The following is a 17,461-nucleotide window of genomic DNA, read 5'->3' as shown; positions in this document are numbered from 1 at the left end:
TTAATTCTAAATTAAAAAATGATATGAAATGGAGTGATTAATGATGGGTTCTGCTTAGTTAGGGTATAATTCATCTTGTGGGGACTTTTAAAACCATGCTAGTAGCTGAAATTCTTATATTCTGGGTAAGTAAAGAACTAAAGACAGAGGGAAGCATTAAAATAAGTCTTCAGACTTTACTTTAAAATGATCATCCATGCATAGAACTGAATATGAAAATTCTACCTAATCCTGGGAAGAACTGCAGGATGAAAATGTGATGGTCTCAGAACCATAACTACAGTCTCTCACCGAATGCTGATCTGCTCTGGAGAAGTGTACGGGGAACATTTGGCAGTGGTCTGGAGTCTGAGACTCCTGCTTTTGTTCAAATAGAAACTTAGTGAGCCAGTGTTGGCAGAAGATGAGTGAATCATCTTGCATACGGATGCTATTGTAGGATCATTTGTATCTATAACACTCAGGCTTATGGTGATTCAATAGAGAATGTAATCTCGGGCACTCTATTTAATATCTGTTCAAAGCCGAGGAGAAACGCCTCCAGGAAAGACTTAGCTTCCTCTAAGTTACCTGATCCTGAGACCCAAAATAGGAGAACTCAAGAGGCAGAAAACAATCTTACAAAGGCCTTGTGAACAAGCTTTTGTCGGCCTTCTTTCTTATTTCTTAGTCAGCTGCTTGGCTGAAGTCAATTGAATTTTCTTATAAGTTCAGTTATGATTTATATAATTTGCCTACCAATCCAGCCATATCCACCTGGAACTCTATCTGAGCCGGGGAAGGAACAAATTGGTGAAGATTCCTTCCCCTCACCCCAATTTTATTGAGATCAATTTAACCAACAAAATTGTAATATCTTTAAAGTATATAGGTGATGAATTAATATAAGTACCTTGTGAAATGATTCCCACAATCAAGTTAATTAAACATCTATCACCTCACATAGTTACTTTTTTTTTTTTTTTTGGTGGGAACACTTAAGATTTTCTCTCTTAGAAAATTTAAGTAATGCAATATAGTGTTATCAACTATAGTCACCATGTTATACATTAGATTCTCAGAACTTGTTTACCTTATAAATGAAAGTTTGTACCCTTTGACCATTCTCTCCCCATTTATACCACCTGTAGCCCCTGGCAATCACCATTTCACTGTTTCTGTGAGTTAGACTTATGCTTTTTAGATTCCACATATAAGTAATACAATACAGTATTCATCTTCGGCTTATTTTACCTAGTGTAATGCTCTCCAGTTTCTTCCATATTGTTGCAAATGGCAGAATTTCTTTATTTTTTAGGGCTAAGTCATATTCCATTGTGTGTATTTATATATTACATTAAAGAAAAAACTCCCTTCATCCAATCAATGAAATGGAGGAATGCAGGTATCTCTTGAAAATAGTAATTTAGTTTCCTTTGGATAAATGTCCAGAAGTGGGATTGCTGGATCATATGGTAGTTCTATTTTTATGCTTTTTGAGGAAGCTTCATACTGTTTTCCATAAGGAAAAGATTCCTTTTGATCAGCTGCCATAAGGTCAGTGGGATCAGATAAAAGCTAACTAAATATTATTAAGAAAAAAATCTGTAGTCCATCTCAGCCGTGTGTGTGTGTGTGTGTGTGTGTGTGTGCGCGCGCGCGCGCGCGTGTTTGAGACTGAATGCAGCAGAGAGAATCCCATGACATTTCGAAGATGTAGATTGAGAGCTGGTCTCTGGGGCCACTTAGATTATTCGGTTGAACATCAATAGCCTTAATTTAATTCCCTCTGTGAGCCATTTAGCTTGACACTGACATAACCATAGCCTCTAGAGTATTTTAGGGATTTCCAAAACAAAATATCGAAACACAGTTTTTTTCTTTGGGTTAAATTCTGGTTTCTGCCTACGTGTGATAGAAATAAAAACAGGCAATTAAGTTCAGCACACAGCAAAGTGCATTTGCAGCCTCTAAATATTTGACAGAGCAGGTAAGAAAGAGGTCAAAACATGGATTTAGTGTTCGGGACCCAGACGCTGGATTGTCTGTTGACCGCTTGGTGAGAATGGTCCCTGGGTAGAGGGACTAGAGTGCAAAGATTTGTTGCGTTGTTTCCAGATATTGGTCTGGGGGGAAGCACTTTCCTTTTCAGTTCTTTATGCTGTTCAGAGATGCCCTGAAGCCTTGTAGGGAACTCATTAATTTTTCTTGTGTTCATATCCTATTTATATGGACACTTTAAAAAGTCAAATTTGTCGAGAGAAAGAACATCCATTGATATGGAAATCAGAAGCCCCTCTGCTCCTCTCCCCATTTCGTCTTCTCCATAGGTCGCAGCTTTCAAGCATTCTTACTGATTCTTGAGGATTTATCTTTGTGGCTCTAATTAATTTGCTTATATTATTTCTTGACATTTTAGTTTTAGAAATTGTCAACTGGTATTCCACTGCGAAAAATGAGGACTTAGCTTTACTTCCTCCCTCTGCGTTCCTTATACATGTACTTTCTCTCCCTTCTCATCTACCTGCCTCTTCATATAATCATGTTTTATTTTAGTCAAGTCAATAGTGAATATTTACATTTTGACATAAAAATCATATTTACACTGCACTTGGGTTTGTTTTTCTCTGTGTATTTCCTAATACGTACATAATTTTAGGAAGTGAAAGACTAGGTATAATTTTCTGCACTATATTCTATGGTAACTTTTTTCTTCCTCTGAACACCTTTTTGTTTTTCCTTAAGTGCTTTGATTTTGCATTTTGTCTTCTAGTGCACTCAGCAGGAACACTAAGTGCTTTGTTTGTTTAATTTTGCCTTTCGTTTTCTATGTACTGAATTAAACACTGGGTGATCTACCAGTTTCCACCCCTGATGTAATTTCTCCCAGAGCACTGTCTCTTCTTCAGTCTGGACTGGTTGTGCCTCAGCCTGATTCATAGCTCTCTTCACTTGCATTGTCCCTCAGGGGTTTCCTTCATCTGCTTCCTATGTTGGATCTACTCTTACCTGTAATGGTCATGTTGACTGATTCTTTATACCCAAGTTGATCACTCCCAGGATGTGTCTCTGTCTGACCCAAATTTCAGCCTCATAAGGTTAACTATAAGATTTGGAACGCCTACTTGTTTATTGGGTGGGTCTCTGGAGCCCCTAAGACTTGTGTAATCCTCCTCTTTTGGGAATGATACCTCTGCTCACTAATGTGCCAAATATTCCTCAAGTAAAGACTCTTTATCCTTTCTTAAGAATAAACCGACAAAGTGTACAGTCCCCCGCTCTTGGCAATTAGATACAAGATCTGGATATCTGTTTCTCAAATTGATTTTCTATCAACTCTCCTTATTATGCCATTGCCTTTATTCCCAATTTTAGAACTGTTAGCAGTTCCTAGTCTTTAGGGAATTCAAGGCAATTCATGTTGGATCATTGCTTTTCTCAGTTTTATATTAATATTTAGTTTTCTTGGATTCACTAAGGCATTTACTACTAATCTATTTCCCAATCTCCAGTATTTTGTTATCATTTTCTCCTCTCCCATTTCTCCTCATCTTTGTGGATTTATATGTTTTAAAAATCGTTTACTGTCGTTTCAGTGGAGTTTTGGAAAAGACAAAAGTAGATAAATATATCCGGTTTTCCATCTTTTCCTAGAAACTCACCATATGTACATTTTTTAAACACACTCTTTTTCAATCAGTACAATTAAAACAAAACACTTTAATCCTATCTGCCTTCTCTCTTCATGCAACAAACTTCAAACCTAAACTGATGCATAACCACAAAGCAAATCCTCTCTTAAGATGCTCGTTATACTTAAAATATTTATTGTGCCAATATATTAATCATTTCAAACTGTGTCTTTAATTATCAAGATTATTAAATGACCTCCCAAAACAATCACTTGGGGAGGCATTACAAAATGTCCTGCCAAGGGCATGCTGGATGTTTTAAAAGGGATTTTCCTGTATCCCTTGGAGGAAAGGGGTGTCATATGTTATGTATTATATGGTGCTGAAGATGTGGAATGTATTGTTCTGTGAGAGAGTAAGTGCCATATCACTGGAAGTGCTTAGAGAGAGGCTGAGTAAGCATCTGTCAGGGAATCCAGTGTTTTTATATGAGGTTAGAATAATTAAAGTCTAAGAATCTCTTCCAGTTTCTACACATCTATAAGTCTATGGATTTTAGTGAGAATTCCCTTCAAATTTGCATACTTCAGCATTACCTCTGTGATGGTATGATGACTTTACACTGTGCTTGGAGGAACTAACTAGCCTTAGACCCTAGTTCTATGTCCATGTTAGGTATCACTCAGTCATTAGTGGATAACATTTGTGATTGTTCATATAGGGTGCTCCATAAATACTAAAAGAAAGAAAATAGAGGAGAGAGAGAAAGAGAAGAGAAGAAGGGGAGGGAAAGAAAAGGAAGAGAAGAGGAGAGGAGAGGCGTTCAGAATCTTGAAGTCTTTTAGAAAGAGAGCAGCAGCAACATAGTGGTGACCTACAGCAACTATGGTGTTTTATTATAACTGGCTGAGGGCAGAGTCATTCCAAGAGAGGAGATCATGAGGTCCAGGGTCAACTTTGGAGACGCCAGTCAGAGCTTTCCTTCCCAGTTCTCCTGCTCCCATCTAAAGTGTTTTAATCCACATTGCGGTGCAGTAGCAGTCAAATAATAACATTACCACTGTGTTTAGTTTTTAGTCTCTTCACCTGGCCCTCTGTTTTACAGATGATGTAACCGAAGCTCAGAGAGTTTAAATGACCGGCCAAACCAGGGCTCAGAAGTTGTGTACAATGGGTCATTTGTTCTCATGCTATGACATTTTCCCACAGTGTTGTCTCTGTGGTCTTTTAAGGACAGTTTTCCAGGGGAAATTAACTAAAGAATTCTCAAGAGAGTCTGACGGCTGTGTGGGACACTGGCTTATTGATGACGGTGGTAGTAATAGGAATAAAGTCGATTTCATGTTTTATCGTGATGCACTTGGTAGCCAACAGAGCCTCTTTCTCTTTCTGGAATGCTAGAATGCCTTTATAAAGCATGGCCTCTTCTCTGGAGAAGTTAGAATGGAGACGCTTAAGCCAACAAGCTGGTGACACCATTCTAATTTTGAGGAAAGATTCTATGAAGAGGAAGGAGAAATCTTTTTCACTGTCAGAATAAATCAGCATGTGCCAATGACACGTTTTAGATACTTTCTTCCCTGTCTTGTTGAGAATCAGTGGGTGTGCACCCATGTATTCATATAGGAGTAGGTGAAGAGGTAGAAGAATTGAAAGAAGGTGGTTTGGGCTTTCACGGATGACTTTGATAATGATGCCTATATGGGAAACTTTCTAGTTAATATAACATACCTGAGAGTGATGTCGCCCCAGAATATTCCCAGACACTTATAGGGTATGTTATTGATAAAAGAACCCTGGATTTTTAAAATTTTGAAGTCTCTTCAGTAGCCTAAATTTGACAAAGCTCTGAGTATTATTTGTTAAGAATTGGCACTTCAGGATTATATTTGGTTTTCCCCTAATATTCCCAAAGACTTGCAAAACTTCTCTGCATGCAAATTACTCCAAAATAAGACTTTGGCTTGAATTAGCTAAACCAAGAAATCCCCATAATACATTGTTTTACTGTCCGTATTTATCATGTCTTCATGTGACATTTCCCTTTGTTTATCATAAAAGTGTTAATTGAGGGGATTTATTACATTTAAATTGTCCATGTCCTGTAGTAAATGTTAAATATTTCCGCTGACTTTTTAAACAGGGTATCTGGTTTGGCTACTTTGGGCAAAGGTTCTTTTAAGGCTCTTTTCTCTTCTGCTTTCCCCGTCTTGAGCAAGATCATCATCTCCCTTCCATTTCTCAAACTTGGAAATTGGACTCTTATTTCATCTACATCTGGTTGCTTTTTATATCTTCTTCTTCTTCTTTTTTTCCTAAATGAGGTGCCATACTAGTTTCCTCCTTTTAGCGCCCACGTTTCTGTTCTCGCCGAAGTCCTCATTATTCAAGCCCAGGCACTTTCACAGTATCCTAACCGCACGTGGTATTCAGGCTTTCCCACACTCCCCTCTCCTCCTAGGTCTCATCTCAGCACCATCTCTTAGGTGAGGAAATGATGTAGGTTGTGGCTGCTGAAAACACCGCTTGTGCTTACTCCCAGCTCTGCCTTCGTTTAGCTGTATGCCCTTGGCAAATTATTTAATCTCTCTGTGCCTGTTTCATAATCTGTAACATGGGGATAATGACAGTGACTACCCCTAATGCTCTTAGGATAATTAACGTGAATTTATACATGGGAAACACTAAAAGCAGGGCCCGGAACATTGTAAATGCTCGCTATATATGTTAGCTATTATTATCACATTTTAATACTTGTCCCACTGTGTTTTTTTTCTTTTCAGCATTTTTAAGCTTGCAATTATTAAGCAAGCTTACTGATTAAGCTTACTGATATTGTTTCATGTATATGTTATTTTTCTAAGATAGCTATTATTCTCAAATTTCAGATAAGGAAATAAAGCTTCAGAAAGTTAAATCACAAGCTCAAAGTCCCACAGGCAGCAAGGGAGATATCTGAGATTGGAATACAGAGCCCATTTGCTTATCCAATAGATTGTTCTACCTCCACATGTGAACTCTGGCCAATGACGTCATCTAGCCATTTGTAAAACAGGCATAATGTTGTCTTCGATATAGAGTCATGTGGGAATTAAACAACGCTGTAACACATTTATTCCCAAATCTGTCAAATAATATTCTCTCGATAACTGTTATTACTTTTATTATACACTATTACTGTTACTTCAATATAATAGAAAGACATAATCTATAGATTACTTACTAATCTGTCTTTAATAAGGAGAAGTAATCTATCTTTAGAGATTACTATATAATAATAGAAGTAATTTATCAGTAATAGAAATAATTTATTTTTAATATTAAACATTACATTAATTACTCTTTCAAATTTTTCTTAGTCTTATCAATTTATTCCTCCAGCTAAACTTCAGAATTATTTCACCAAATTATTTACCCCCAGTGAAAATATTCCATTATTTGTTGGTTCAGAATTATGTTAAGATCACAAATTGATTTTATGAAATGACAGCTTTTATAGGAATTTTTAAATCAAGAAATATAGAATGTTTTTACATGTCTTTTGTTTTTTTTCATGGCCTCAATAAAATTTTAATGATGTCCTTATTATAAGCTGCACATATTTTCTTGATATTTTTATATTTTAAGTTTTGATTTATAAGTACTACCTTTGTTCCTTTTTTTTTTAGATTCTGTCATATCTTATTATGTTCGTGTATGTTACTTCAGTGGTCTGCCATTTTACCTGCTCTGGAACAGTACAGGTAAGAAGTCAAGAAATTTCAAAGATTTCACTGTACTTTTACAGAATGCTTCATTTTTAAAAAATTAAGGTATGATATTAGTCTCAGCTATGCAACATAATGATTTGATATTTGCCCCATTTGTTTTTAATATCATGTGTTATATACTCATATTTTTCACATGTTTGTATGCACTGAAGCACATGATGTCCTCTCCATCTGGCTAATGAGGATTTATATGTTTAAATATAACATTAAAAGGCAGGTTTTCACAAACTTGGGCTTCAGATATAATGAATCCAGGATACTGGATTTCATTGAATAGACTATCTAGGAAGACTCTGAAGGTGGTAGGTTTTGAAGTTGGTCAGAAGAAACTGATAGATTTTAATGAAGAAGAACTATCTTGAGATAAGGCAGAGAGAGAGGAAGTGAGAGATTGAGAGATATTAATGGAGCATATGTTTATGAGTTAAGAGACATAGGGTAGAAGTAGAAATATTTTTATGTGGTTAAATTCATGCCTTAGGGCAGAGATGGTTAAATTCATGCCTTAGGACAGAGATGGGTTAAATCCATGTCAACCCAAAGAAACTGATAGAGAATATTGTGTTGTGTTGTGGAGGGTTCAGAGGCTGTCTGGACTCTTATGGAAAAGGATGCTGAGATGTCAAATATGTTCTCTAGAGAGGTGAGTGTTGGCTTCTGTTGGCCACACATTACCCTCACTAGTTTCTAGGAATTGATTGACAACTGTAAGCAGTTTACCCTAGAGGTAAACCAAATTATGGGCAACCTGAGAAAGACAAAGGTGGTTCATAAAGGGGAAGGGCAGGTTAACCAGGTGACGGAGAAAATTGTTCTTTGTGTTACCATTTTGACTAAAGTGGCAAATATATTCTAACATTGGTGGTGTTTGTTGATAGTATGATCTGTGCTGCCACTGAGCCCTTGTTCTTCTTCTCTCATGGCTCATCTTCTGTACTGGTTAAGAGTGTATTATCCTCCCCCTCTGCATCGCTGAGGCCTCTCTAGTAGCAGGGCACTGCCAGCAGCGGCATGTTCTGCCTGCGGTATGGGGCAGGATACTCAGGGCCTCATGGTTTTACTTTATACTGACTTGTTTTTCAGAGCTTGCCCTAGTTTTAGATTTCTGAAATGAGAGATTTTTACTTTCATAGCAGATGAACACAAGCTTGGTGGTATCATTCCATTCTTAAATTCTGAAAATTAGACTCCTATTTTCTCTTTAGAGTTCATATTCGGTAAGAAGGAAATTCTATGTCTATGAGACTGTCTAAAAGTTCATTCAGCAGCTCAAGGTCTGGGTGTCTAAAAACAGTCTATGCAGTAACGAGACTATTTTCAAATTCATATTATTCAATGAAAAGATTTCCCTTTCACATAACTTTTCAAAGCGATTGCTGCACGAATTCTTAATATTGCCTATGAGATTTTTGTTTTTTTCTTTTAAAATATAGTGTTCATGGTAAAATTAGTGTATAGGACATGTTGAGATAAAAAATTACATGTCTGGTTTCTTCTTTTAAAAGCTATATTTGGAAAGAATATTTTGAAGGAAATTCATATTTTTCAGCTTTTTTTCTATGCTAGTCTCTGTGATTATATAATTCAAGAGTAGGATACATAATAGGTTCCCAATAATTTTTTTTAAGTCAGTGGGTAAAGAATTAATTGGACTTGTCACTAGGATTAGCCATCCAAATGGAACTTTTTCTGGAATTACATCATAGCCGAGATTCATTTTTCCTTTCTTGATTTCCATGATGGAGAGGATGAGCTAGCAGTAGCAGTGAGAACATATGGCTGAAACATTGCCAGGATCTGAGAAGGTCTTCCTGATTTTATGCTTGCTGGGGTTAGTCTTAGATGATAAATCTAAGGGGACATGCTAAGCTCAAAGTTTAAGGCAAGGCGGGAAACCTGTAGAAGAGTTACTCTTCACACAGTAAAGGCTTAGGGAGAGACTCAGGGAAATTGATTTCTAGTCTTGACAGCCATCATGAGGCAAATGGACATTCTAGGACTCAGTTTGTCTGTCAGAAGTGTTAGCTTCAACAGGGGCTTTAAAAATTAAATATTATATTTATGCTTTGTGTCCTAAGATATTTGAAATGGATTAAATTTAAATGCAAAAAGGAACATTATGCACTTTTAGATAACAATATAAGAAAATATTTGGAAGCTACAGCTTGGTGGAGTTTTTAGATATAAACATCTAAATTATGATCCATAAGTGAAAATAATCAATAAATTGACTTATAAAAATTATTTTTTTTGGTCTGAGAAAGACCCTGTTAAGAGGATGCAAAGACAAGCAATAGACCTAGAGAAGATATTTGCAAACCATATATATGACAAACGATTTATCTCTAGAATATGTAAAGAACTCTCAAAATTCACCGTTAAAAAAACTACCAAAGTAGAGAATGAGCAAAAGATACAGACGCATTTCACAGAAGTGGATATACAGTTGGCAAAGAAGCACATGAAAAGACACTCATCATCACTAGCCGTAGGAAGTGGGAATTAACACCATGATGATAAGATATCATTAAGTACCTGTTAAAATAGCTAAAATAAAAAAAATAGTGACGATACCAAATTCTGCCTAGAAACTGGATCTCTCTTATGTTGCTAGTGGGAAAGCAAAATGGTAGAAGCATTCTGGAAAATAGTATGGCCATTTAAAAAAAAAAAATCCCTCATCATAGAATTCAGCAATTGAAATCCTGAGCATTTATATGGCAAGGAATAACTTATCTAGAGGGAGAAGAACCAAATCTCCTTGGGCCAGAAGTCAGATTAAGTGAAGTAAAATTCTTTGAGCCTTAAAAACATGGTAATGGTTTAAAAGTAGAACATAGGAACAATTTTGGTCTATTTCAACACAGGGTCATATTGGTTTAGGATTAGCATACTGTTTAATGGATACTTTAAGCCATGTAAGTTTTAAGGAGCATGTGTCCACGTTCAAGCCCAGTATCTTGGCAAGTCTCCTTCTACTGGCAGAGTATTCATCACACATACAGGGAAAAAAGCTGCAAATCAGCACAGGAAGCGTGGTCACCTGTTTGCGGAGATGTACGGGGAATCAGGAGTCTAATAACAGTTTTACTTCAAAGAGATATTGGCTTAGTAGGTGTTCTTTGTGCTTTGATGGCCACTAATTAAAGCTTTTCTTCTCCACACTCAATGAGAGTACTCAGCATTTCGTTGCCAAGTTTTCTGGCCTCTGGTCATTAAGCTTTCACGGGCAATTCGTTATAGCCCTGAAAGTTTACTCCCATTGCAGATAGATTGTGACATTAATGGTCAACATGCCAGGATGAAGAATGGGTCATGTCCATTCTTATTGGAAAGATTGGGAAATTTCCCTGAAAATCATGTATCCTTTGGACTAATTTCTCTAACTCTCTCGTTTTCCCACGTGTTGCCAAATCTTGCAGAAATGCCTTTCAACCTGTGCAATTAAGGAGATTAAAAGTGACAGCAATTTTCTTGTTGAATTCATGATGGGTTTTTAGTTTTTCCACTTTTCAAAAAAATATAATCACCACCACCTTATACAAGAACGATATCAGAAACAATCGCATATTAAATCCAGGAGAAAATGCAAGCAGAGAATGGGCAGGAAAATATCAACATGACATTATGATTATAATGATTTATGTTTTTATTGTCTCAGATTCTTAAGTCGATATTCAATACACTTTTTAATCGAGCCCAAGTTATCTTTCTAGCATCATCTCCTATTTCAAAACACATATTTTTTTACTTTAAGCTAATTCATTGGGTTTTGTTTAACTTTTTCAATTTTTTCCTTTCTTTATCTTTTTGTGTGTTCAGTTCCTCACACATCTGTAAATACCCTCCCATTTCTGTCCACCTCTGGCAAATCCTTCTCATTCTAAGTGCTCAGCAACAATGCTCCTTCCTGGATTCTCCCATCAGACACAACCTCCTTCTCCTCTGAATGCCTTTGTTTTTACTACATGTATGGAAGTGGGTTCATTTTGTCATTGATAATTGCGTGTAAGACTGTTTATTCGATAAGAGTTGAAGCAACAAGAGTAAGTGAAATACTCAAGGGAGAGTGTATAATGGAGAAAAGAAGGCTGAAAGTGGATTTCTAGAATGCATCCATGAAAGCATTTAGAATTAGCTCACATCCTCCCCTTCCACTGCTTGTACTTTCTATGCTTAAACAAATATTCACCTCTCTTCTATCTCAATGGACCACTTGAGCTAATTGTTACGTATTAAACTTACCTGCGTTCCTAAAGCGAAGACTTTCTGCAGGTGAGCCCAAACTGGTGACTGATAGGATACTCTCATTTCTAGAAAATCAAGTCTTGTTTTCCAAATGTGTTTTCTTTAAAGATACAAATACATATTACATGGAGACACATGCATGCACTGACTTCTTCTACCCACAATACTGGCCATTTTGATTAATGAAATCAGAACATATCATCAGTGTTCATACAAACAGCTTTATGTTTCTCTCCCTTTAATTTTCCTTCTTCTCTCCCTCTACCTTCTTTTTCTTCCATAAACTCATTAAGGAAAAAGTACTTTAGATGTAAGGGATTTTTCTGTTAGGGTCACTATGACCTCAATTCAGGATAGTCCTAACTTTGTGATGTCTGATAAAGACTAATAGTGATGACATTGGATTATAGTATCATGGAACAATGAATACAACAGGTAGACAGAGAAAGGATAGGAGCAGGAAAGGAAAGGGTAATTTACTGTAAAGATAAAATGTTTATTTCAGTCGGGTAAACAGCAGAGATAAGAAAAACTTACCTCTTCAAAATAAATTTCTTTATTATAATAATACAGGCTTATTGAAAAATAATATCAACTATTATTCTTACCATGATTAACATCATGTCTATCATGTTATTACAAAAATTTAATTAAACTCTGAATACAGTTTCAAACTATTTTCGTTAATATATCATGAATATACTATAATATACCAAGAATATCTTTTATAATAAATGTTAATATAGAAGCATATAAATATTTGTAACTTTATTAAATGAACTGTAAACTGTACTATAATTTATATACTAGTGCTCTATTAATGCACACTAGTATTTACTGACTCCACTTTTTCTACATTTTAAACAATACTGTAATGTACATCTTACATACATTTTGTTTAACTTATTTGTTTCCTTAAGATAATTTCTAGAATTTGACTTGATGTGTTCCAGGGTATGTGCATATAAATTTAAATTCCACATTTAAATTTGAAGTAGTTCATTTTCTTATTTTTATGGTAACAAAATAACTTGAATATTTTTTTATTAACAATTTATTTCTATACATTATTATATATTGAAGTATATGTCTACTTATATTATTGTAGATATGAAATATAAATTTTCTACATATACTAGTTATTCATCTCTTGGCTCCATTTATTATTTTTTAAAACTTTTATTTAAAATTTTTATGACATAAGACTGTCAATCTGTTTGTTTTCTGGCTTTTGATACCAACATCCTAATTTAATTTATAATTATATAAAACTTTTTCTAAACCAGTATATAAATAATTATCACTTAATAGTAATATTAATGGAAATAACATTTACATTGTTTTTTCTAGATTAGCAAATACTAGTCTCAGACTTTTAGAAACATTCATTCATTTATTCAGTATTATCTCATTTAATCTTTATAAAAATCTTATAGAGAATATGATTCCTATTTCATAGGGGAACAGATTCAAAATAGTTAAAAGATTTCTTAAAGTCTAGCTAACACTTTAAATAGCAACAGTGGAGCTTAAAACTAGTTGAGAAATTTAAAATATACTTCATGATATCGAAAGCCAGAAATTGACTTATTTAGCAACAATGATACTCCACCTACCTTTGGACTTCGCAGCCTTTCTTGAACGGTGGTTACTGGTGTACCGATAAAACACACACATGTAAAAAAATCAAAAGCAATAAATATTTTTCGAATACTTCATAATCCCAGATTAGGTATTTTGGGAGGACAGTGTCTCATTGTCCACAGTCCCCAGGGGGGTGTCAGTCTCCAAGACCAATAACATTTTACTTTGGTGCAGACTAGCCACTGGCCTGAGAGTCCAACTGAGGCCATTAGCAGCTGATGTTGGCTGAGTCTGTCTGGAGTAGTGACAGCATTGACTGAGTTACCCTAAGGCGTCCCTGCACAGGTCGGGAATGCAGCTACTTCATAACCCTAACTGTGGAAGGAGGGCAAGAAAACTTTCTAGACTTGGAAGAATTTGTTTCCTACAAATTTGTTTCCGTTAAGGCCTAATGGTGTGTATGAAGACTGGGGAGCGGATTAACACCACTTCCTTCTCCTCATCACTTCTGTATTTAGAGAATTCAGAAGCCTTTTCCCTATTCAAGCAAACAGTTCATTTTGGAAAACTGAAAGGACACAAAAATTATACCTAGAAATCAGGGCTGTTTTAAATATATAGAATCTCAAGAGTGAAAAAATGCTTGGAGGTCTCACTCTTCTTAAGTCTGAAATCGACTTCAATGCTGTGGGTCTAAGGCTTTTGGCTACGGTAAATGTCAAAGTTTTTTTTTTTTTCTTTTTTCTTTTTTTGGTTTAAACTTAAAACTGAATACGTAGAGAGAATCATGAGCATTGAATGTCAACACTCCAGGATCCTTTCTCTGGTTTGGATCACCTGGTACCCATCTGTGCCTTCTTTGTATCTCATGCTTGCTTCTATCCTTGTTCTTAATACAAGGGGGTTGTAGTGATATTTACTGTCTGTTCCCTTCCTGGGTGATGAGCTTCTTAAAGATAAGGACTTCCTCCTATTTATCTTCGTACTTAGGGGGCAAACTGTGTCTGGCACACAAATATGATGAAAAAAGTTTGCTCTGATTTCCTAAGCACTAGAATATCACCATTAAGAAGATAAGACTCAAATCAGCCATTAAAATTTGGTATGAAATGAACAATGGTAAACCTCTCCTTGGAAGCGCAGAGAAGGAATTTTGCATTTACTTGGGTGGGATTAAAGGAGGCTTCTTCAGGGAGGTGCCACCTCAGCCAGAATCTGAGTGTCCCCCAGCTGTGTGCTAGAGTCGTCTCACACTGGCTCATGAGAACCAATAGTTAAATTGTCAGGAATTTTGTAAGCCATTTGCTGAACACAGCTATTATTAAAAAATCAAATCATGTAAAGTTACAACTGAATAAATTATATTAAAAACAAAGTAATAAAGACTCAAAACTCATCACTTTCTAATTATTTTACTACAGTTCGCTGTATCTATGCTCTTGAGGTTATTTACTTTTATTGTATCTATATGACACAACTACTACACATTCGGCCTTTCTACCACGGGCGTTGGTAAATGCTACAAACCAGGGTAATATTGTTGTTATTATTTTTTTCTGGAGAGCAGGCTGTTAAACATAAGCATACCACTGCCCCCCACCCATTCTCTCTAACTCATTTGCCATATCTGTTTGGGTACTAAATCCTACCAGTGCTACCTGATTATATCTCAGCCTCTCAACAATAAGCATCCACAGCCTCTGCCTTAAGTTAGGCTTTCTCTGTACCATTATTGCAACTGCCTCCTCAGTGGTCTTTGCGTTCCAGTCTGTCCACCTTCCAGTCCATTTTCCACACGGTAGTCACAATGATTCCTCCTAAAGACAAATTTACTCGATCTTTTCTCTTTTCCTAAATTCTGTAACGGCTCCCATAGTTCGCACTCATACACTGAAGGCTTTCTCTATGCCTGAGGCACTCTGTCAGGGTCTCAGCCTCCTTTCTTCTCACTGGCATTCTGTCCAGATCTTTAACCTTCCTACAGCTTCACCAGTGAAATGTGTTGCATCATAACCTCTGTGCTTGTCTCATCTTGTTCCCTCTGCCCGAAATTTCTTCTACGACTTCTTTTATTAAAGGAGACAGCATAGCCAATAACGTGTGTTTTGTCTTGTTTTGTCCTCAGATTAGACTGTTTCACTTCTCAGCTCTGCTGGTTACCATCTTGGATAATCTGAGCAAGTGACTTATCTGCTCTGAGCTTTAGGTTTTTTTTTTTCACCTGAGCATAGTAGTGCTTACCTCATGGGGTCATTGGAAAAATTAAAGGAGAAAAAACTATATGAATATAATTATTAGATTAATACCTGTATTATAATACTAAATGAGTATTAGCTTTGATTATAATTATTATGGAATTTTGCTCATCCTTTAGCAATCAAGGCCCACTTTTGCCCTGCTGGGATAATTGTCCCTGTTTCTTGCAGTGTGATTTAAATATCCTTTTCCTCTTTTTTGCTGTCCCCTTATAAAGCTCATGATATACCATTGACAAAATTTTACAAACTGTATTTAATTGCAGCAAAGTCTTAGATTTAAGTGGTTTTAAAAAGAAACAAGCTGAAGCTTGTTCAGAGTATATCAAAATAAAAAACTTCTTGGTATCACAGGACCCAATCAACAGAATGAAAAGACAACCGACAGAAAGGTAGGAAATATTTGCAAATCATTTATCTAATAAGGGATTTAAAAAATAATAATAATAAAACAACAATAACAACAAAAAAACGAATGCAGTTAAAAACTAGGCAAAAGACTTGAATAGACATTTATCTAAAGATGATATACAGATGGCCAACAAGCACATGAAAAGATGCTCAACATCACTAATCATTTATTAAATTCAATATGTCACAGGACTTCAAGGTAGTAGCTGGCTGAAATTGTCACAAAAGACTTAATAGAGGAGGTTAGTAGAACGAGCTACCTTGTCCCTACCTCTTAGTGACCAGGTGATAGTCATACCTATAAGAAGGTTTTTCAGACCTGCATTCCTGATCCAGTGGAGTTTGGGGACTGGGAAGCACAGATTCTGCAAGTGAGTGACTGGGGCTGACGGTGAGAGAGGCCAATCCTATTTCCACCCTTTGGATCGCAGACCTGTGTATTTTAATGACTAAGACACATCAGGCTGTAGTGAATGGCTTTTGGTTCAGTGTGCATTTTACATCCCAGATGAGGTTACACCTGAGCCCACATCTTGGTTGGGAATTTAATAGGCCACTTCATGGTTGCAGTAGGCAACTGCTTCTTGGTGAGAAGGTGTAAGGTAGGTCCAGTAGTCTCATGACTGACTCACTGGTATACATCTTTGGCTGGAAAGTTAACCCTTTGTTTTGAGAAAACTTGTGGGACTCCATGTTGGAATCAGGCATCCCACGTTGTTCTCTTTCTTGATTTTACTGCTTTCTTTAATAAGTAACTTCTTCAGTAACTTCCTGAGAAAGGTTCCATGAGAGGCAAGTCATGGAATTTATTTAAAAATGTCTTTCTTCATTTCATCCTTGAATAATATTTTGGTTGGTTTTAGAATTCTACAGTTGAAAATTAGAAAAGCTCAGGCGTAATATTGGGGGTGGAATTTGAGAAAATGCTTAGCTAATTGCCTCAAGTGATAAGGGAACATGATTATTAATATTAATATTAGCCCAGTAAACCCTGAGCTATAAGAGTTTGGAGGACTCAGGAAGGAAGAAGAAATTTCTGGAGATGAAGTCAAAAATGACTTCTGCACATGGAAGAGGAATCAGGCACATGAGAGGTGCCTGGGTGGGAAATGCTCAATGGACTTCAGGAATAGTGAAGTCTGATATCAGTGTTGAGCTGTTTCCTGTTTACTGTTGTAATTTGTCTGTTAGTCTTAATATTAGGCAAATTCTGTTTCGCATTTAAAAAAATTAAAGAAAAGGTCCACATTTGATTTCTTTTATGCATGCAACGTACATATCATTATATATGTATACTTCTGAGAGTAGACCACCATGATGTGTTAGAAGTTTGACCTCAAAAATCAAACACATTTCCAGCTCTCCTCACATATTCTATACTCATAATCATCTGGACACATATGGTTGGGAATATTAAAGTCATCTTATTGAAAACAGCTTCATTGCAAACCACATTGCATGGAATAAGCCCTGATATAAATTGACCACCCTTTATGTAGATGGCTTGCATAAAATAAAACTTCATTAACTTCAAATACTAGGCACTGGAATATTAAGGGACTCTGAATAAAAAGAAAATGAA

General features: G+C 36.0%; 1 long non-coding RNA gene across 1 annotated transcript in view; it reads left to right on the top strand.

Moving 5' to 3' along the window:
- LOC120595511 (uncharacterized) overlaps positions 1 to 17,461 on the top strand; it is a 404,234-nt gene that overhangs the window by 74,483 nt on the left and 312,290 nt on the right. Inside the window, exon 2 of the long non-coding RNA XR_005650880.1 lies at positions 7,280 to 7,354. This is a non-coding gene — a long non-coding RNA (uncharacterized LOC120595511). The remainder of the gene's footprint in view (positions 1 to 7,279; positions 7,355 to 17,461) is intronic.

The sequence above is a fragment of the Pteropus medius genome, unplaced genomic scaffold (assembly GCF_902729225.1).
Source record: "Pteropus medius unplaced genomic scaffold, Ma_sr-lr_union100, whole genome shotgun sequence".
Classification (NCBI taxonomy): Eukaryota; Metazoa; Chordata; class Mammalia; order Chiroptera; family Pteropodidae; genus Pteropus; species Pteropus medius.
The sequence above is the reverse complement of the archived record's forward strand: the minus strand, read 5'-3'. Positions and strand labels throughout refer to the sequence as shown.